General features: G+C 36.9%; 1 protein-coding gene across 1 annotated transcript in view; it reads left to right on the top strand.

Annotated features, from left to right (window-relative positions):
* Window positions 1-23,275, top strand: part of DPYD (dihydropyrimidine dehydrogenase) — a 367,920-nt gene that overhangs the window by 73,821 nt on the left and 270,824 nt on the right. The gene's annotated exons all lie outside the window — the stretch shown is intronic.

The following is a 23,275-nucleotide window of genomic DNA, read 5'->3' as shown; positions in this document are numbered from 1 at the left end:
GTGTACCAGAGACTGAAGCGGTAGTTCTGGAAAAGTGACTGAAGAAAGCTGCATCTTCTGTGTAACTGACCTGGAAACGCTAAGCAACAAGGTCTAATTAGGGAAATGCAGATAAGGTTTATGAGAACTGTGTGTTGCAGAACTGCAGGCTGGCAATTCCTCCTCCATGTTAAGAGGTAGTAGGGGTTATGAAAAGTATGTGTAGTTGTGGGTAAACAGGTGTCCAGTTTCTAAATTCCTCCTGGCAGCATCTCATAGTAAACATATTTGCAGGCAAGCCTGGTTGTGGTTTTAAGAAAACCACTGTTGGGAGGAACTTTTCTCATCTGATGTCACTTCTTTGGGTCATGTATTTTTGGTCTCTGTAGGATGCTATAGTACTGAGGGTTGCAGAGACCTGCTCTGTCAGTGTCTTCTGTTAACTAGCAGCAGCTTTCTTTTCATACTTCAAACTGTGACTTGTACCTGGCAATATACTGTTTTTCAGCTTTCCTTGGGTTTTGTTCTAGTCTCAATAAACCCATAGTGGCAAAACCTGCATATTACCTCCTCATTTGTGGAAGGGAAGGTAACTGCATTGGTCTTACACAAGCTTGTTAGAAAGAGAAACTCATGTAGGATGTGACTGCATGCCACTTACTAAGCGTTCCAAGTATTTGCTGGGTTTTGGACAACATTTAAGATGCGTATGTATCTGTTTTAAAGCTAGATGTAAAAGTACCAGTGATTTGTAACTAGCTTTTAGGGTGATGCTGCTCTTCCTAATGTGGTAGTACAGCACTTCTGTTGTGCTGGGCAGCCCAGATAAGGGGCCTTTGCTAAAGTGAAAGGCTGCTCGTATTATTCCTGGGTCTGCTGTGGCTTGGATTTGGTGACATTCAGGGTGTCCTGTAAGCATGCTCTGTTCCTAGGCTTTTCCTGGAGCAGGAAAAAGCTAGCAAGAACTTTCTGCTGTGTTTATTCTTCTACTTGTTTTTTTACATTAGGATTGATATTTTAGAAGGTGAAAGCAATTGTAAAGAAAAAGTAAAGTTGAAGATATTGGGAAACAGGCTTAAATGATGTTATGTATTATAGACCAAAATAGCTTATTTTAGGGTTGGTGGTTTGGGGTTTTTTTGGCAACCAGGATGTAAACCTGGGATTTTTTGCTAGTGTTGTAGCAGCTGGTGTTAGGAAAATTTCAAAAAGTTCAGAAAACATAGCCTTTGCATTTTTTCTGGACTCATAAATGAATAGCTTCAGTCTTAATCGATGACCTGTTGTTTTATAGATAAAAAGACAAATATTCAGTCTCTAAAACCAACTTCAGTGTTCATTGGCAACTGTTTACATTCATGTACCTTTCTTCCCGCAAGTTCCACTAACAAGGCTGAGTTAAATTTTTTAGAGATCAATATAAACTGCAAGTATTCCTTTTTGGCATGATGCCATACTGCTGGTTCAACGCCTCAGACTGGGTATAGTTTGGAGTATTTGTGGAACTGCAGCTGGAGCACTCTCCGGGGAGATTTGCTTCTGAAGTCCTGTGCTGATACAAAGTCAAGTGGTCATGTAACAGGGATGCACCAAAAAGCAAAGCATGGTGTGCCTGTAGCCCCGGTATCGTCACGTAAGTGACCGGTGATGCTCACAGCCCCTTTGGGAAGTGGTTTTATCTCTGCATACTACAGAAATAAAACAAGACAAGGATTGACCTTTCATAGGTCATCCAAGCAGAGTGCAGAAGAACGTGAAACTGGAATGAGTTTTTGAAACAGTTTCACTTCTTAGCCCTAGAGTCATGCAATTAAAATATTTTAAAAAGTAAAGGGATGCTCCTGAGCTTGATAGTCAATTCATTTCCACATGCATTTGCTTTAGTAAAAGTAGTGCTGTGTACGTAGCACAGGATGTCTTAGTGACTAAGCTACATATTACTATTGGAATAAAGAGAAAAGAAAACAGTCAGACACAGATATTTTAAAGATACCACTGAATGTATTGAAAGTTAATTTTTCCTTACACTATCATCTGTTCTGAATATTATGTGTTATTGTAGCATGTGCGCTTTGTTGGTATTCATGAGTACTGCAGTATTTAAAACACTTGCAGAGAAGAATCTGCCTTTGTTTCACAATGTATTTTTGTACCAGTCACTTATATTAATATGTAATATACTCCATATTATAATGTCTTGTAATTTGAAGTCTCCCAACTGTAGAAGCTTCGCACCACTCCTCACAGGGACATTTTTGGAGAGTTTATCCTCTCAGTGGAGAATTCCATTCAAACGCATACTTTGTAGCTCACTTGGTACGAGAAGTTACAAAACCTGCCCCTCATGTCTGTAGGCTGGAAGTACTTTCTAAAATTGTCTGTAGCACTTAAAGGCAGCTTTCAGAAGGGACTGATGGTTTGTGACATAAGGGGTTCGTCTCTGGAGTATACTGCTTCCTAGTTGCTCTTTGGCAGTGTGGGCTCTGTCAGGAAGATGTGTTTGTTAACATGCTGGCTGAAAGCAGGCAAACTCTGAGGTCTATCGTCCCAGAGCCGCTCTTTATACCGCAGATGGTTTAATTTAGGGATTGCTATATTTTGAATTTACTGAATTAAAGTCTTTTGAAAGAATTTTAAAATCTGATTAAAGGATTTTGTTTCCTTCTCACAAACTCCCCTTTTATTGGATACTTGCAGAGTTATTCAATAGAATTCTTAGATACCACAGTCACATTTCAATTTCACTTTCATTCCATAAGTGTGCATCAGACAGATGGATGCTTTATATGACAGGTGAAAGTGGAGGTTTCCTTCAGGATAGTTTCTTTTCAAAGTTGTTTATTTGCAGAGTGCAGCTTCAGGATGGCACTAATGTTTTTGTTAGCAAGTGATTTGTGCCAGCCCCAGTACAAATAAAACATTTGATTTGTGCATTCTATTGTAAACAACGTGCACATGCTTGCTGTCTTCAGACATACTGTATTTTATCAAATGGGAGATCCTGATTTGTTTTATTACAGTGTGTGGTGAATACCAAAGATAGCAGTGTAGTAATAAAGTGTTATGAAATGACTAAGAAAGTCACTTCTTGTCTGAATTTAGTGTCAGGTAAGAGGCTGCCATACAGAACATGTCTTCAAAATGTTGCATACAACTGAAAAATAATTTCTTTGTGTTACTCTCTGAGAAATATGTGTGAATGTTCTCTTTGGATTCCTATTTAACTAAAAAAAAAGAAGGCGGTTTCGTATTAATGTTGTTTCTGGTACGTTTGGTAACATACTTGAGTGGGTTAAATTTTTATTCCATGTGGTAATCAGCGTACAAATCACTATGTTATGTTCAGTGTGTTTTGAATGTAGTCTGTTAACATTCATTAACCTTCAGGAACTTTTTTTTTTTTACAACCCTAGAACATAGGTGTAAAATAAAATGATTATTTAATGTTATGATGCATACAGTATGTATACATGCTAAATTGCACCGTATTTTCTTTATGAAACAACCCCGAACCTACTAGATACTCCCTGTGTGATTGCTATTTTGATATTTAGATCTAAGATATCAAATTGATAGGAGAATCATTAAGGGAAAAACACTTTAAAAATTAATCTGTAGGATTTCTCATTAGTGTGAGAGCATACTGTTTATTGCAGTAATTACTGCTGTAGTTAGATACAGTGGAGAGCAACGTCAAGTGAACTGAATTTTATGAACAATGTAAAGATACCCATTCTTTCCTCATTACCAGGAATTTCAAACATATTTTCTGTTTCTTTGTGTAAAGAACCATGCAAATAAGACTACTTAGTTCTGAAAATCAAAAATACAATTCTCTGATAATTTTTGAAGATATGCTAACTTGCTGTTTGTATTTAAAAAACTCTTATTTAGTATCAGAGAATTATGACTGGTGGTCATAAGACTTCTCTGAACTATAAAAAAAGTCTCACAAGTTACACTTGTGTCACCCTAAATAGAAAAAATATTTTATTATCTAGCATAATGCTGATATTTCCTGTTGAGACTACACCTATATGTAGCAGAATTTGAAAAATGGTGTATTGCATACTATGGGATTTTGTATTGGAAAAGAGCTGGTTTTTTTGTCATGCAAAAATACATTATTTCTTTTTAAATAACTGTATGAAGTTTGTTCTCATGCATGTGTTAAAATCCATACAGTTACCTTGGTGCTTCAGCCAGTGTTCATTCACAAGTGTGTGATATGTAAAACAAAAATTGATGTAACTTGACATTCTTTATTAAAGCATTATTCTTTTCTAAAACAGAATTTAAAGATGTCATCAAGGTACTCTGAATTTCAGTGACTGGTAAATCTACTGGTTATGTTTACAGGTTATTTTTCCTTTTAAAATGTCTAAATAATATGCCTCCAACTGCAACAACAGTCTAAAAATGAAACTTTTCTTTTTTACTGTCATATTAATGTCTGTGACAAGGATTCTTTATCTGACACTTAGCAATCTTCCTGATGATCAATGACTTAGTCTAAAGTCCAAGTAACTCTTGAGTTGCCTTCACTCTTCAGAACAAGTATGAGTAAAACCAGCAAAAGTCTTGCTATAATTTCACCTTAGGGTACAATGAAGTCTGGGACAGACTTCTCACAGACTTCCTTGGGACCGTGATTTTGTTTGCTTGGGGTAGCAGACTGAGAGTTCTGCTCTTGGTCATGGTAGGTTTTAAGTAAAAATTGTCTGAAAGCTTTTGTTAAACAAAGTGAAGACAACAGCATCTAACTTGATGGTGCAGTGGAGCACCCAGGAGTGAGGGGTAACTCAGTGGTTCTGGTATTGCCTTGGAAGCTTGGATGCAAGTGGTTTCTGTGCTGTAGGCTGCTAAAAGCCACTAAATTGTTCTGTGCCTTAGTCCTCCATTGCCAAATCTGACAGTGAAAGCTGTAAGGCTTTCATTGTCGAGAGCTGTGCAAACCAAGAGTGAGAGATGCTCAGGTGCCGTGTTGATGACGACTGCCTAGGTAAGCATAGGGGCTTAAATGGTCTTTTGTACAGGCATGAACTTGACTTGTCCGAGTTCAGAGTTAACTCTGGGTAGCACTAAGTGAAGCTGTGGTTAGCATAGGTCTGGGTCTGTGTTAATAAGCCCCAGGGAGGGCAGGAGTAGGCACTTTAAATATCTCTTGTAGGATCACAGACTGGCTGAGTTTGGAAGGGGCACAGGGGGATCCTCTACTCCGGTCCTGTTACTCAGAGCGGTGTTGATCAGCGCAGCTTGTTCTGAGCCAGGTTTTGAATATCTCTAAGCATGGACATTCCGCAGCCTCTGTGGGCAAACAGAAAATCGCACACGTATCAGCATCATGCTGAGCTTAAGTTTAGTGGCAGAATAAGAAATGAACAGAGCTAATTCTTCCACATGTGGTTACGGGCACTGTTAGCTGTACAGCTTCCATATCCAAAGCGAAGGGTTTTGACACTTTGCTTTCACCTGGTCCACATCCCCAAGGATGGCAGAGCGGAACAATGCTAGGGGTTAGGCCACACACTGTGAGTCTGGTTTATTCTCAGGGCTGCCGAGGAGGTGTCTTAAAGTCTAAGGCTCATTGACTTGATTTAAGGAACTGTGTTTCTGACCATTTTCAGGGTGAATGCTAATCACTGGAGTTACAATGCAGACAAGTTGCATGTTAGCAACAAGTCATGGTTTAAAAAATATGTTTTTGAAAATGGCTCATTGGTTCTTGATACTTGGTTTGGGTATCACTTAGCTTTTTTGTCTGTTGGTTAGTATGGCAAAAGATGGGTCACTCATTTTAAAGCTGTGGTAATAAGATTGTGTTCTGAGCCTACAAAATAAATGCTGCTGCTCTCTATTAAAGGAATAGAAATCTCTAACTAGACAGAAAAATTCAGACCAGCTGTGTTGGAACAATATTGCAGAAATAAGTTTGTCAAGTAACTTAAGATGTACCAATATGAAGATTTAGTACAATAGTTTACCTTCCATAAAACATAACGTAAGACTAAACATTTGCATTTTGTAATGTGACTCAAATACCTGTTTTCTTTTAAAACGAAAATGTGGAAATACAGCATTTTTGAAAAATCAGCAAATTAATACTTAGGTATATGTAATTTTATATTTATAATTACAGAAATACATACACACAGGGAAGGACTGGTAGGTGATGTGTTGTTTTTGATTTTTGGGGTTTTTTTTGGCATTTGGGGGAATCAAATATGTGTTGTTTGGGTGATGTCTTGGGCGTAGTGATCATGAGATGATAGGTTTTTTGATTCCTGAAGAAGTAAGGAGGGGCAGTCAGCAGAACCGCTGCATGGGACTTCTGGAGAACCAGGTTTGGCCTGTTTAAGAGCCTGGTGGACAGGGTCCCTTGGGAGACAGTTCTGAAGGGCCAAGGGCTCCAGGAAGGCTGGACATTCTTCAAGAAGGTAGTTTTAAAGGCACACTTGGGATAAGTTTGGCTTGAGAAATTGGGCCTTAGCAAGGGAAGTGTTAGTAATGCTAGCAACAGTTGTGTTTTCTTTTTCTCTCACTTTTTCTTAATCCTTGTTTCCCCCCACTTATCTTTCTCCTCCTGCCCCTGGCATACAGTGTGTCCGTAATTTAATCTCTTATTTCTCCAAGAATAAGGTAGTAATGTCATACTTTATATTAATGGTAAATTAATAAAATATTTATATTAATGGTAAATTAATAAAATATTTAATAGATACTAGCATGAAGCATTATAAACTGACTGTGTAAAAACATGGAATACTTGAGGGCATTTCTCACACATAATTCATGTATGCTGACTAAACTGATTTCAGCTCTTTTGGGTGAGATGGTTTGTGTTCCACACCTTATGTATATTGTGGGAATATGCAAAATTCTGGAATTTGCTTATTTTTTTTTAATTGTTAGGAAGGGAACATTAAATCACAATATCAGAAAATAAATCTGGTTTGTTTGTTTGTTCTGTCAGAACATGAACATTTTTTTCAACTATTCATTATTATTTGGAATGTTTGTATTGTGAACTCTGGTAGTAATGGGATAGTTGCATTAACCAGAACCCTTATCCCTCCAAAAATGATGGTGAACCATTACTGTTGCTCTTGCAAAGCAGTGCTGTGAACTGTAGTTGAAGGATCGTTTGGCTGAATCTAAACCCAGAATGTGATGTTTAAATGTTTCGATGGAACCTGCTTCTATTTGAGATCTCTACACAGTAAGTTAGGCTTATACTCTAGAAAAAGTGTGTGTTAGAGAAGGATTAGGACAGGTATAATGTTACTGGTGTGACAGTAATAGGATTCATCAAGCAAAGAAATTACTTCAGTTTAAAATATATGAGTAAGTAGCGCTATCAAGAGCTACTCAGAAAAAAATAGCTTTATATTTTCAAGCTAAGCAGAATAAATACAGGTGATAGTATAGTACACTCACCAGGCTGATATTGAGAAATATGTCAGGAGGTTGTGTAGAGCTATTTTCAGGTACAAAACAGTCACTCGAGAACTTTGTTTGAATGTGTAACATTTTTTATCTTCACAAAGGCAACAAACATGTAATGTAAAGTATAAATTTAATGCGTATTTTTAATCATGTGCTAGAAAATTACTAATTTGCACTAAAGACGGGGAGATCCTTTTATGAATTACTGAGTTGTGCAAATTAGCAAGTGAACAAACACAATAAAAAAAGAATAATCTATCACATAATGTATTTAATCTGTCTTGACATTTGTGGTTCAGTGTTAACCGTTTATGCTAGTACATGGTATCTACCATTGTGCTAATAAACATACTGAAGGATATTTTGGAAAAGGCCATGCTCTGCCATCAGTAGGCTATTTTGCCACAGCAGCATCACTCCTTCCTCTGCTGATAAATAGGAGGGTTATATTGCCTTATGTAATATATTGTGCCTATTTCTGTTGCTATTGTTTGAAACTGTGGACAGCGTTTTGCGTGGTCATGTTTTGTAAACACAAAGTAGTAGAACTTAGTTTCCTGGATTTTAGTATGTGTAAAGCACCAAAATAGTTTTGTGGAGAGATCTTTCAAAAACACAGACAGGTACTGGGCTCTTAATTCCACTGATTTTGATTTTTGGGATTTTTTTGGCATTTGGGGGAATCAATTTTTTTTTTCTTTGAGTGATGGTTGTCGAACTCCTGTCTCTCTGAAAAGCTCCTGATCTTTGAAGGGGCTGGAGGCTAGTCATGGATAAGGAATTGAATGGATGAAGACAAGACAAAGAGCTTTTAGTATTCTTCATTCCTGTCTAATGCAGAAAGACAAACCTCTCCTGACTGGCAAAATATCACATCTTCTGATTATACAAAAAGCTGCTTTGAAGTGTAGAAAATAATGAGTAGAAACTATTTCCAAGAATGTATTTCTAGTCATAATGTGACTTGTACATTTCAAGCCCATACTGAAATGTAAATTAAAGAGTGGATAACTCTCTGCTTCTGCTATTCTAGGCTTGCAAAGGAAAAACAAATTGTATTGACTGAATTACAAGTGACTGAACGCCCTTTACTTGCATTTGTTGTCTTCCGTTCCACTGCTTCGTGTTATGTAACGTACATGTATCAGCAGCACAACTAATGCACAGGTTAAATGTTGGCTTGAATTTATATTGATGTTCTCTGTTGAACTGCATAACTTTAGTCAGAACCCAAAGACTTAAGATGAAACCTATGTAGTTTCTAGTATCTTTAGGTACCTTTCTTGACTGAACAATATTTAACACAATCCAACCCCTCATAGAAAATACAGCCCTTGAGTATACCTGAAATGGGGCTGGAGTAGGATTCTAACACAAAAGTATCTTTCCTTCTGCTGCTTAAAATTTGGAAGCCGTTATCAAGATGCTTTCATGCAGGCAAGCTAACAGCTTTTAAAATTGCTAACCAGGCAAGTCCTAACTGAGAAAAGAATCTGATAAAACATCGCCAACATCCACTATCAAAACTCTTACCAGCCTACAGTAACCCCAAATTGGAATATATTCTGTTGTGATCAGATTTCAGCCAGGGAGAGAGGGATCAATAGCTAGGCTTGCCTGTTGGCTTCCTGGGATGCCAGGGATGCAGGGATGGAGCAGACTGACAGTGGTCACTGTCAAGGAGGTTCTCCTGTTGGCCTCATTCATGGTGAGAGCTGAGATCCAAGGGAGTATTGATGTCTTTTTGCAACAGTAGTGCTCAGGACAGGGAGAGTGGTGCTTGTACATGATAAAAAGAGCATGGGTAGAGAGTTTCAGTATTCTTACTGCAAAGAGCTTTAACAAGACCTCTCTGAATTTGCAGGTATCCTCTTGGCATTCATAAAGAGTAAGGAAAACAATTAGTAGCCCTCACTGTTAAGGAAGAGAGACACTGGCAAGGAAGCTATACTTGTGATTGTGTTGATAGGCTGTGTCGTAGTATCCTTTAAATCCTGAGGCATGAAGCTGCTGGAAGTTATCAGATGTATTCATAAAACCCTAATGCTTCTAGGTTAGAAAAGAGCAACACTAAAATCTCAGTATCTAAGCCTTGGATGTTAGAATGACAGGGAAGTTGCTGGAATGTACTGTGTGTGGCTTTGTGTAGAGAGAGGAGGTACTAATGGAGGGTGGAAGAGACAAAGCGCTTTGTACTGATTCCTGGGCTTTCTGAAATGTCTCTGTGTGACTTGTCTGAGGAATGGCAGTATTTGGATCTTTGTGGAGTACTTTTTTGTATATAAATTGTAACATTTTTTTGTAATTGTTTTCAAATAACTCTGAAAAAAATTGCCAAAAGGCAGACATCTGCTCATTTGTAGCAAGAGAAACTATCTACCAAAAGAGAATGTTTAAATCCTTCCATCAGGTTTTTGAAAATGCAGTGCCTTTGGGAAATGGGAAAAGTATGCTTTTTCAGTTGCACTACATTTACAGTCCCGGGATTGCTATATTTAGTGTAGGTCTAACAATTTAAGCGTGTACAAAGGCATGTATTAAAGAAACGATTTATCAAACCATGGTGAATCAACAGATTAATGATTTTCTTACTCATCCTAAATTTTCTCTAAGCTATGTTTCTCTGAAAAAAACATTTTTTTAAAATATTTTCCAGACAGCACTTAACTGCTGAGCCATCCCAGAAAATGTATTCATTTTTATGCCATTAGCTTCAGTATGGGAGAAAATGTGACAAATACTTTGTCTTTTATATAATCTTCTTAAAAGGATGTGAAAATTCTTTCTACTTAGGTTGTAAGGTAAAACCTAAAATGTAGGATTGTTTGTGCCCTCCTTTTAGCAACAAATGTTTGTCCTATTTTTTGCAAACACTGATGAACTGATTGTGGTCTAGTTGCCACCGAAGCCTTCTTGACATTAGCAGGCTGGTACCTTTTCTATGGTACCTAGTAGATGATGTTTTATTTGCCAGTATACATCTGCCTAAAAGGCCATGCTATAGTATGTAGAAATCAACCCCTTTTAAAAATGTGTTCAGGTGGTTGTATTTGAAAATCCTTGTATATAATACTCACATAATTCAGATCCTTTAGCATACTGTTGTCTTAACTAGAGTCCTTTCATTTACCCTAATTTTGAAGTGAGTGGTAAGGTGCTAAATACAGGGGTTTAATTTATAAGGAAAATGAATACTTGTGTCATTCTTGTAATCCTAAATAACTTGAGAGATATATGAAGTCTTAAATTCTTTAAGGTTTCCTTATCTCTATAGAAAACCTCAACTGCAGATAGATAAGCAGACATAAATATTTGCCATTTTTAAAGGCCATTATTCAACATACTAGGAGAAATTGCAAAGATAGTGTAAACCTATTAGGTCATCTAGTCCAGCCTTCTGTCCATGTAACTTTACAGTAGTCCTGGCTGGTGAGACTTAAAAGGTTGAACAGCTATCTTATATCCCCAATTAAGTAGTGTGCATGTAGAAGTTTTTCTACTCTGGATGAATGAAACTGTGGTAAGGTAGAAGAGTGCAGTGTGGTGCTTTTGTGAACCAGCCTTGCTGTCAAGAGGATCAGGTTCTAAATTTATTTGGTGATGACTCAGATCGATAGAAAGTGTGCCTGCGTATTACCACTACTGTCTCCGTAAGTTCTGGTTTAAAAAAAAAAAAAAAAAAAAAGTTGAATGCAAATTATGTATTGGTTTCATGTAAATATTGAGTATCTGGAGGGTGACTTTTGGCTGCATCATTTATTTACATCATCATATTGTGAATGTTGTAAAATTCTTCACAGTGAAGGTGATTATAGCAAGATCTAGATATAGCACATATATACCAGTTGTTCAGTCTTAATGAATTGCGTGTTTACATCCAGTAAACAAATAAGACTGAATTTTCAACCATCTACTGTTGAAATGTACTTGTATCTTTAAACTCAATATACTAAGAATGCAACATTGATTTTTAATGTAATTTGTAGAGGGTTTCTCTTTGCTCTGTGCTGACCCCTGTAGTTTGCCTATATGATTTCTGTTACTGTGTCATGAAGTTCTTTTCATTTGCTGAGGGGATACTGTTTTTGAATCTTTACTACTTGAATACATTAAAGGTAGAAAAGCAAAGTGAAATAATTCCCTTAAACAGCAAAGCATGCAATGAAATGCCACCTGTTTGTGTTGTGGGTTTTTTTTTTTTTTTTTTAGGATGCTTTTATATTATGAACAGGGATATATGATTTTCCTGTGGCTAAAAAAAATATGTATACGTTATATGCAGTTTAGAAAATTAGAACTAAAATAGCAAGCTTTTTTCCTTTTTTCTGGGTTTTGATGGCTGAACATGTTAAGAAGTGACAATGTCACTTATTAAGGTGTCTTAGACAAGCCTCCATATTTGCAAAAGATGGAAGATAGTCATTATACACATGCAGTTCCTAGAGAAAATATTAAGTCTTAGAATTCGCTGCTGAATTCTTGCGGTTTCCAAACCAGTAGATCCTCTTTAAGAAAAAACGATGAGGAGTGGCACATGGTTCTCAAGTATGTAGCTGTATCAGTTTTAAGGGGAGGAAGCATGAGGACACTGGAGCTGTTCCTACTGGTCTGGGGGTGAGAACTCACTTGGAAGACCTGGATTAAGTTGGTTTAACAAATTGCTTAAGGGCTTTCATTATAAGCAAAGGAAAGGTCTAACTGAGTCCCACTGGGGACTACATATACTAAAATAAAGCACAGTTAAGCAGTCTGATAATGAACTGGGGGAAGTGGGATCTGGCAGGGCTGAGCTTTAGTAAGGATACTCTGGCTATGAGTTTTAAAATTTCGAAAAAGATGGTCGACTGGGCTCAATAATGTATCTCCTGCATGTGAATAAGCATCTTTATTTGGGTTCACAGTGGAAATGTGACTGACCTCTTGGTTTTCTCTGGAGTTCCTTATTGTAGTAGCAGCCAAAAATGTTTTGTGTGTGTGTTTTTTTTTTTTTTTTCTTTTTTTTTTTTTTTTTCTACAAGTCTGAAAACAAGGGAAACAAACTTTTGAATATTTTATTTTGAATAGAGTGCAATGAGGTAATTTGTGCTGTTGTCTGCTTCTAGAGTACACTCAGTGTAGGGTCAGACGTTCAGGTGACACCAGCAGCAAAGCCTGTGCAAACCTCCTTGGTCTTTTACCCTTTTTCCTCCTTTCCCCTTGCATTAGCATCATGGGCTTGGAAATGGTGGGAATGCATTGTGTGTAGAGGGCAGGGGAGCCTGCCTTGCAAGTAGCTGGATTCTAGATCAACATCAGATCAGTCCTCTGGGCAAATGGCAGGATGATGGTATAAAGAGCGCCAGATAATTCTTTGGCACTCATGCCCTAAAAATAAGGGAAACATTAGCTTATTCTGCTGTTACTGTCTTTCCCAAGACTACTTCTCCACAAAGGTTCTTGTTTAAATCACTCTTGCATTAATTGTGATGGAATTGCTGGCATGCCTAAATTGCAAGACAGATGAGCATTAGCACTGTTGGTGTGATTATTAATAGAGTCTGTGTGGTGCTGTACTGAGGAAACAGGTTTCTTCCAGGTTTGTAGTTTTTAGCTGAGGATGTGTCGTGCATCTTAGTTACATTATACTTTATAATGGATGGTTTATAGATGTTATTATTAAATGTATTAGATGTTTTCAATACAAATAAAATGGTAGATGTGTGCTCCTGTTGTTGATGATGTATTGTACTGAGTGCCATTTGTAAGATGTGCATAGATGATGAAGGTATTTTGGGAGAAAAAATGTCTGTGACTGAACTTTGTAAAGTGTATTTTTCCTGAAGTGAAACCCAAAGGAGTTTCATTGACATTAAGATAAACAGACAACAGGTGTTTCATATTTTGAAAAGGTAATTTATACAGCATGAGAAGCATGCCACATAAAAATAATTTCTTCTCTCCTAAAAAGACTAGAAATGATCCTTGATATAAGTCAAAAAGTCTGTAACACTTCTGGGAGAATAGTCCAGGTGAAGGAAGATTATTGTGTACAGGGCAAGCTATAATAAAAACTGTCAGTTCTGTCAACCCTTCTGTCTAAGGTCTGTAGAGGATTAAAAGGATATTGAACATCATGTAACAGCTGTCTCCTGTGTGAAAGGGATCACTATTGTGGTGAACATAAATGCACCCATTTAAAAAACTCCATAAGGCTAGGTGTGGCTGAGCCACAAGTGGTTGGTTTGGCAGATAAAATGCTGCTTTCAAGGGCTTGAAAGAGCACAGACGGAGTTCTAAATAGGTAGGATCAAAGTCTTATCGATGAGTGTGTTTCTTGTGTGTCTTTTGCACTACTGGAATAATATGGGATACCATCAAGTTTGGCTTTAATAAGCAACAAACTATATTGTGTTCCTATGGTGTTGCAAAAATGTTAATTAATCTGTAATGTGAAATGTAATCAGTGTTTCCAGGGAGGCTGCAAATTGAGTTTTGATTACTTTTTTTGGTAATTCTAAAAACTCTTTAAGTAAAAATATGTTGTTGACAGTAATAAAAGCTTTACTTAGTTTTTCTGGGGTAGTTTAATAAATTTTGAATATTGATTAATACTTCTGAAATCAAAATTTCATAATGTTTAATATGAAACAAAAAAAGGAGACAATGCTCAGAATTAATATTGCTATAAAACCATAATACTTAGAAATTTTGTATTTGAAATTAAAAAGAGTTCTTTTTCAGTTCTGAAGTGAATGAGAAGAAATAATCTACCCAGTACCTCAGAAAATGTAGGTTGGTTTGTTGGTTGATTTTGGCTGGTTTTTTTTCTTTTTCTTTTTGTAAGAATGAAGTATGAAAAATGGATAGCTATCCAGATTATGGAATGGATTTCCTATGTACAAGTAAAGGTGGCCCTCAGATTCATTAGTACAGGCTTTAATAGTTGCAGCACCTGCTTTTCCCTAAGCATTTATGGGTTTGGCCAATGGTCTGTGTATAAAGGTAAGGCTGAAAATTAAACTCAAGGTAACTAGTTTTTTCTTCTGTAAATGTATCCCATAGTTTTGTACACTGCTAAGTTCAAGTTTTTTCCCTCTTATGTGGATTTTAAATAACTAAATTTGAAAACCCAGATTCCCAAATACCTCTTTCATTGTACAAAGCAACAGTTTTAAGGGCAGTTATGTACTAAGTCCTGCTGGAAGCAGTTTACAAAATAATTTTTCAGAGAGCAATGGTAACTTCTTCAATAAGCACTTGTTGGGAGCAAGTAGGCCACAGAATAGGCGTAAGATGTGGGGGCCAATTGTGGTACCTAAACTTTAATTCTAATACAATATTTCAGATTAGAAATTCAAGCACCACATTTATTGACTTTTCAGTTTAAACACATCTGGTAACATTTAGGGTGTTATGTAACACTATGCTAACTCTGTAGTTCTGTACAGAGCTCTTACAGGATTGTTATAAACTTAACCCTACCTGGAAGTGTTTGCCATGAGCTAAGACAGCTGAGTCTTCCATAGAGGATTTTTTCAAAAAAGGTTAGAAAGAGATATGGAAAGCTAAGAGGCTTACTGTTTTTTAAAAATCAAACTCAAATCCCAAGACCACTTGTCAGCTTTTAAAGCCAGTGGACAAATCAATGTATTGAATTTTTAAAGCTAATTGAAGCTGATATCTAGCTTGTCATTCATGGGAATTGCAAAAATGTAGCAATTTAAATACAACCTTTTTGAAGAGGTACAGTAATACTGCTCTAGTCTGGGACAGAATATCAATAAAGGGACCAACCGAAGTTCATTAGGGAGGTGCCATAATATAAAGGACAAGCAATAACTGAAAAGATGAGAAGACCAGGAGTCTCCTGAGCACATCAGGTACTGTTTCCCCATGATAGTTTTCTGTGGCAGACAGCACCCAAACTGGTAACTGCTGCTTGAGAGCAACCTCATATTCCAGTTGATGGAAAACAGGTTGACCTCGCTGAGACTCAGCTGCTGTCTCTGTGTTATCTATATGTAAAGTCTGACTTCCTCTCTGACTACATTACCTGATGTAAACCTAGTGTCACCAGTAGTGTAAAAAATTAGAATCGAAGCAGCGTTTGATGTACCGTGGTCCTGGATGGAGCAGAAAGAGATTTTTATTTTTAATAGACCCTTCCAAATCATAATATGCTGATACTGGAAAGAAATCTTTGTCACCAGGAAATGAAGGCAAGAAATGGAAAAGAACAGCATTCACATGAAGAATCAGAGTTTCATTTTGTGTCTTTAAGTTACAGCGGCTCAAGTGGAATAATTGCTGGAGGTAAAGACATGTACATGGGTTTGACCTAAGAGAGCTGTGTGGTACCTGAGTTTGCCCATACTTGCATGGTTGATGTATCCCATTTAAGATCTACCACTCAGGAGGAAGAACGCTTGCTGGACTTCATGCCTTTACGGTCTGAGAGCACAGGCAATATTTTTTTTTGTGAGATATTACATAATAACTTTGGTTTTGAAGTCAAAGAATTCTGAATGTTGTAGAGCAATATATAAAAAATGGATTAAAAACAAAACATAGATTTATAGATGCTGTAAATAAATGGTCCTAGTAAAACTCCAAAGAACAGGAAGCCTGTGTGGGAGTGAAGGAGCTGTTGAAAGGTATTCCATACAGATTCTAGTACTGGTGATCTTAAAGTAAATATATTCTTAGTGATAATATTGATTTGGTATGAGCTGCATATAAGATAGCTTCTGATAGAAATGTGAACTGTTTATTTGATTTTCTTGTTCACAGATTGAGTCTATGAGAAAGCAAAAGATGGTTGAAATTATTTGCATTATATATAAAAATAGATTGTTTTGATTTGTGACGTGGTAAAAGGATGCTACAGCTTTTCTGATTTGGCATGTGCTGATATGCATGCTTTGCTACAATATTCTGCAAGCCGCACTGGTTTTTCTATTTTTAATCGACTCTAATTTGTATAGGAGTTTTATTCTGTAACAGTATAAATTGAAGTAAATTAAAGTAATGATATACAGGCTATATAAAATGGGTGAAAGGCTATAGTGCAATAAAGGCTATAATTGCAATATTTGGGGTTATATTGCAATATGGTAAGTGAAAAATTCTGTGTCCTAGTAAAATGACAGGAGAAATTTAAGAGAAGGCTGCGTATAATTTCCCATGAACTGACATGAGGTAGGCTTCTCGCCATGGGGCAGTGCTCAGAGCATTACCCCTGAGCTGAGGACAGAGCTCTGCCTGGCTGTGTTCCCATCATTCAGCAAGCATTTCAGAGGAAATCCCCCCAATCCACTTGTCATCTGGTAGCCACTATTTGTATGTGTCTGATCACAGACTGAGACAGACAGAAGAGATGTCGCTAGGCAAGGACAGTTTTAGTGGAGGAACCTACTAGAAATGGAGGTTTTGAAGGGCTGGATGGTGGGTGGCAAAAACTCAGAAGATGTGTTAAAAAGTGACTGGTGCGCACTCTCCTACACTACTATCATAAATACTTAGTGGCAGGCATTGGGTCATGATTTTTTAATGTTATCAAAACTTTCCATGAAAATGGAGTTATGCTGGAAAATTGTGAAAAGGTGCAGGACAGAGAAGTGGAGAAGTTTCAGATGAATGGGGAAAAAAGACTACAGAAAACAGGAAGACAGCCAAGTAGATGCAAAGGGGAGAGTTCCTGCACTCAAGGGCGATTCCAAAGTAGATGAGAAAAGAGGAATTACGGTTGTACAGAGAGCCAAAGAAGAAAAGAGAAAGATGAGCCATTGATGAACGGAATGATTTGGAGTCTATGTCCATATGATTCACTACCTCTTAAATGTGCGAAAATAACCCTGTCTGTAAGTGCCATTATTCTGCACTAGGGTAGGAGGTTTTTGTATCTGCAGACTAACTTTCAACTCTGAGCATTTCTTTCTTTCAATAAAAAGCACCTCCCTTACACTTCCTGTAGCTGCTAGCAGCAATGTCGTATCTGTCTCTAGTCCTCTAGGGCGTCTATTTAGAATGTTATTCCTCTGGTCATCTTAATTTACTGACAGAGAAGTTGTCCCATTTTCTATGGGTCTGCAAATGCTCACAGGAGACTGAAGAGGCAACAGTGGTGATGTGCGAGTTTTTCCTTCTTTCTTCAGATATGAACTAGTATTGCCAATTTATGTCATAATGTTTTGTTTCTTATGGTTCCTGCACATTGCGAACAGGCTGGGCATTTCTTTTTCCAGTATTACATATCCAAGACCGTGGTACTTGCTTGCTTGTATAGTCTGTGTTTGCTGCCTCTTACGCAGTTTCTGATGCCCTTTATGTTCAGAGGCATTTCTTAGGAATTAAATCTGTTTCTTCTGTGGTTCAAAATTATGTGTTCATAGTTGATTCTAATTTAAGATTATTTTGTCTTCATTGTTACATTGCACGTACACAACAGAGTTCTCAGCCTTGCATGTGAGAGTACCTTTTTCTGCTTCCTGACTTTGAATGAAAATAAATATTCCTCAAAGTATCATTTTTCTTTTGTACTCATCAAACCCCTGTATCAACTGTTACTGTCTTTTGGTATTTAAACTTGGCAACAAAATCTCTTTATAATCTTTTTCTCCTCTTCTATTCATTGTGAAATGTAATGAATATGAAGACAAAAGGGTATAGGATTTTTTTTGTTTGATTGTCAGATTTGGGGGTTTTGTTTTGTTTTTTTTTTTTTTTTTTTTTTGATAAAGAAAATAATAGCATCAGGTTGTTTTTAACATCTGCCAGCAGTAGGTACTTACCGTTGCAGTAGAGGATCTTTATCCTGACATTTCATTTAAATGAGTGTATATATGTCCAAATTCCTTGATGATGCTACATACAGCGATATCAAATGGGAGAAGAAAGCTTAAATTTTGCAATATTAGTCATAAGTCATTAAAGGATTGAACCTCAAGAGAAAAACTTATGAGATGCTCTACATTTCTGTCATCAAAGGCAATGGACATTTAGCTTGGGTATTACAGATTTATCTGGAAATTACAGGTTTATTTCTTCCCTACGTGTGGCTTGCTGATTCCACTGCTGACCATCCCCAGCTCAGGCTTTAGAGAGTGGTGCAAGAGACTTGGAATCAAAGAAAGGCCTTGACATCAGAATTAGGTCTCATGTGCAAACTGGCCTCTAGTTTGTTTGGTGTAATCAGCTCTACCATTCTTTTAAAATTAATTGACCAAAGTTTCAGGAAGTGTATACAGAACATCATTATGAGACCTGTGTAAAACTGTTACATGGGTATCTGGGCTATTTCTCTGAGTAGTGGATAAAGTTTTAGAAATTTCTACAAATAGTAGAGCTGGAAGACTTTTTTTCAAAATGACTGTTTATATCCTGCAGAAACCCAAATAAATGGATTAGGATTTAATCTGCTTCTAAACCTCTGCCAACAGTAACCATGATAAAGGTTATTTGCCCTGTTTTGTGATATATGAAAATTTGATAGGTTATCAGCAATGATCTGTTGTGGAACATTACTCCAAATTATCTGTTTCACCCCCAGCCTTTCAGCATACATGTGATTGCACTTCAGGTAATGTTATTGCCAGTTAGATAGACAATCATTCACTGTAATTTTAGGTAATGATATAACTAAATTGCCCTTCTTTGTTTAGAAGCAAAAATGTGTTAACAGCTGGTCTAGACCTAGAAATGAGACTGTTGGTCAGATATTTTAGCTTTAAAATAAAATACTGGGTAATATTTCAACAATTAAACGGTGAAAACTATTAATTGAAAATTATTCTTGGCTATTCCTTCCTTTTTTTCTTCTGTACACAAGAGTAGAGAACTGGTTTCTGATAGCATTTTTTCCTAAAGGAAAAGATTTTGATGCAGAAGTTGTTACTTTTTTGTCCTTTCTTTTCCTCATTTGCTTTCTATTCCTTCTTATGCATAGACATACCTCATGGTTTCTAGCATCTTTTTTCCCAATGGGTAGTATGTGTTCCAGAAATTTGCAACTTCTGTCTAGTCCATTTTTCTGTTTTATTATATTTAAAAAAATTACTGCTTTTGAAGTGCCTTTTCCTTTTATTGTCTTAAGATGTTTGTAATCTACTGCTGTGTTTTGTGTTTTTTTGCCTTTTTTTTTTTTTAATTAGTACCCATACTATTAGAGGTCAATTGCATGAGTTTGTGTGTGTGCACGCACGGTTTTAGGTGCTTATTTTGCACTGTCAAAATCGATAGGTACAAACCTGATAGTTGGTAATGTTGGGCTACCGCATTAAGTGTCCTTTGCATGTTTTTTTTTGTTCCTGAAAGAGATTTACAAGCACACTCAATACAAGCACCTTAAACAATAAATAACTTTAGTGCTGCAACATTTGAAAATAAGAAGTCAAAGATTTTAAGTTCACTGGGGATGCATATGTATAATTTAACACTGTTCGGCAAGAGATGTAAATTTTGAGCTTATATGTGTGGGAAACATGGATTTCTGTCATTATATAGTCATAGGCATGTCTATAAAGCTATGCCAAATGATAATATTTGCATAAATATTTATATAAATATGCTATACTTGCTTAGCATTTGTAGGGGTTTTATATCTAACTTAATTTACCATTTCACAGTGAGGCTGAGTTGAACCAACAGCTAAGTGCTTCCAAAATGGAAAATATCATTCCTTTTCCTTGAGTTCCTCAAGTTGGGGTTTAGTGGTGCAAAGACTGTGGTGTTGCCTTTTATATAGAAATCAAGATGCATATGAAGTGAATATGGTATCTTTTAAGACTCAGCATAGCTTATATGTTTCTAAAGGAGATACTGTTCCATGAAATAGGGAAAAAGTTGATGATAGGGTGTTTCCTGATAGTTGGAAGGATTTTTCCTATATTTTTATTAAGAGATGCTGAGATACATACTCAGATTAGTATAGGTCTGGCTTTGTCTAATGTTCTGTATTTTTATGCAGTCCAGAATGGTATGACCACTTAAAAACATGGCTCTTTCATTTTCTTGGGTTGTGAGTGGTTTTTGTACTATTATTTTTTTTTTTTTAAATCATTGAACATGTAGCTCTTCATTTAAATTTGGTAGGAATTAGCAGGTGAATTAGAGAAATTTAATGTAAATTTCTGGTTTGTTGTGTACATTACTTTGAGCTAAAACCATAGTTATGGAATAACCTTGTAAAATGAAAGGTGCAATTTCATAGGGTGGGAGGACAGTTACAGAACAGGGAAAGAAATGTAATTGTTAATGTTTTTTCATATGGGGACATGCATGTGGAATTGCAACTCATGGTAATTTTTGGTCTTCTCTTAAGCACGGTATTTTAGCTGTGGTTTTTGAAAGGATCAATCACTTGCAGCAATTTATGTAATAACTCTCTGGTGGGTGATTCTACTGTTTTTATTTATGCTTTTTGCCTGGTTTGCCAGAATGCACTACCTTTGCTCCTTGGTACAGTAAATGCACTCTGTAATATCTATTATGGTATGGTCAAAGGATAATTTATTGTCAGATAGAAAAATAGGTCAACACTAATGTCACTTGATGATCAACCCCCCAAGTTTAATAAAACACCTCACGAGCACGCATTCTGCACAGTGCTTGATGTTTTATTAGGACTATAGTACCTTACAGTACCTGGCTATAGTGGGAGTGTAATTACTGAGCTGTCAGGGTGATAAGTGGGATTAATGGCAGCCTGGTGCACTTCAGTCTGCAGAGTGCTCAGAGAATTGAAAGATGGCATTATTATAAGAGAAATTCTGGACTGGCATATTCATGGCACCCTCCCCACCTGCCCAAAGCTCACATTCAAGTTTGCGTTACCCCCCCCCCCCCCCCCCCCCCCCCCATAGCTGACATTTTCAACAGCTGTTATTTTCAAACTGGCTCAAAAATCAAAAGAGAAATAATTTGGTAAATATGCTTGCTAGCCACAGTGGGTAATCTGTACACTGCTTATCCTGCTAGGTGCCATTCTGGTCAGTTTTGACATGAGATTGTTCTATATATAATCCACAGAAATGTATTTTATGTTAAGTGCAATTCTTTTGGTCTTGGATACAGGACGTGTATTTTAAAGGAAGCCACATTCAGGGAAGTGAAGAGCAAGAAGTCATAATGGAATTGTTGCCTTTTTTAAATGTGTGATTTTCCACTTCTATTATTTCTTTACTGCCTACACAGGCAAAATGATCATCTGAGCCCTCGTAGTGGTGTATTTTTGTCTAGTCTATCTCCTTTTTTTTCTGTCTTCTAGTACTAAAACTTTGCTGTCTTTCAGTCTACTTATAATGCTAAGAGCACCCTCTTGACTCAGTGATCTGGCCATGTCAACCTTTTGAGATCCCCACTAGCCTGCCTTTGCTTGTTAAGGTATTTATAACACATGCCTGTCAGTGGGTCGTGCTGGGCAGCAGTAATTTAACTGCCACAGGTAAACCTGCTGGTGCTCTTCTGCCAGAGCCCTCTGACATCCTGACTAGCTGAACTAGTAACCCACTATGGTGTTGAACTGGATTTGGCTTTATCAGACTTCCCAGCTTTTGCAGCCTGCGAGACCTGTTTTTCTCTAAATACTTCCTCTGGGACCTTTTCCCCATGACTAGTTCTATCAGAAAATCCTAACAGCCACTACCACATGTACCCTCACATTTTGCTGGCGCTCTGGTGTTTGTAATACCCAGCTAGATGATAATGAATAGGAAGAATGAAAGACTAATTAATCTTTTACTTAACTGGCTTTGCCTTCTCTCTTATTCCACCCTTAATTGAAAAAAACAAAAAAAAAAAGTAAAAGCAATGCTTGTGATGGACAAAGTCAGGCCAGTTTTTCACTGTAGGTATTTCAGGCATTTCATTCCTTTTAATGTTGCTTGCTCTTCATTTCTTTGTGCATGTAGTCCATGCAGCTTTTCTGTGTTTGAAAATGTTCTGTCCCAGCCAGTTCCACTGGTTACTGTCACTAAGGAACAATAATTAAGGTGGACTCATGGAACTTACATAAGTAGTTGTGCTCATCTATTACATAAAAAACAGATTTTATTTCATTTTCCATAGATTGTTAAATTCTGTATGTTAATAAAACAATATTGAAAGGGCATCTGGAATAACTTCATGAATTCTGACATAATTAGTAGTGTTGCATTTGACCTATGATATGTAAAACCAAAAGTGTGTACAAATACCTTTGTGTTTAATAGAGAACAGTTTAACTTCTTCAGCTGACTTTTACCGTTTTTTGTTAGGTTTGCTTACTGCGAATTGCGTAGACTGCCCTGAGGGCTGAATCCTTAGATGGGACTTGAGCCAGTAACCAGACTGGTACATCCTCATTGATGCCTATGCAGGAACAGACAATAAATCTTTGCTACTTAGTATTTAATATACAGTTAGATTTGTCATTAGGGATCACAAGAGAAGAGGGTCTTAGGGATTTCAGTTGGGAGTATGCATAAGACTACTGAATTGTTTTCAGAGGTCACAGAAATATCATAGGAAAGGTGCCTTGAAAATTTATCAACATTCTTCCTCTTTGGCACATGCAATACAAAGTAAGTATGTCTGATTTTCCAACATTCAGAATTTAATCCACAGTGACACTTCCAGAACTCTTAAAATAAATTCAGATTCACAGTGCAGATGTTTTTCAAATAGAAAAATGAAATTATAAGAAGCTTAACTATCTTGGATTCCAGGGAAAAAAATTACTTTTGTGTAATTAGACACTGTTTCCTAATACTTAGAGGTGTAGTCTATATGTTTATAACTGCACCCTACCGCCTTCCTTTCTAAAGTGGAGTCGACAGAATGTAATGCATCAGTGTTGAATGCAAGTCAATAATGATCATGCAGTGCTTTGAGGTTT

The sequence above is a fragment of the Falco punctatus genome (assembly GCF_963210335.1).
Source record: "Falco punctatus genome assembly, chromosome: 11".
NCBI lineage: Eukaryota > Metazoa > Chordata > Aves > Falconiformes > Falconidae > Falco > Falco punctatus.
This window is presented reverse-complemented; position numbering and strand designations above follow the sequence as displayed.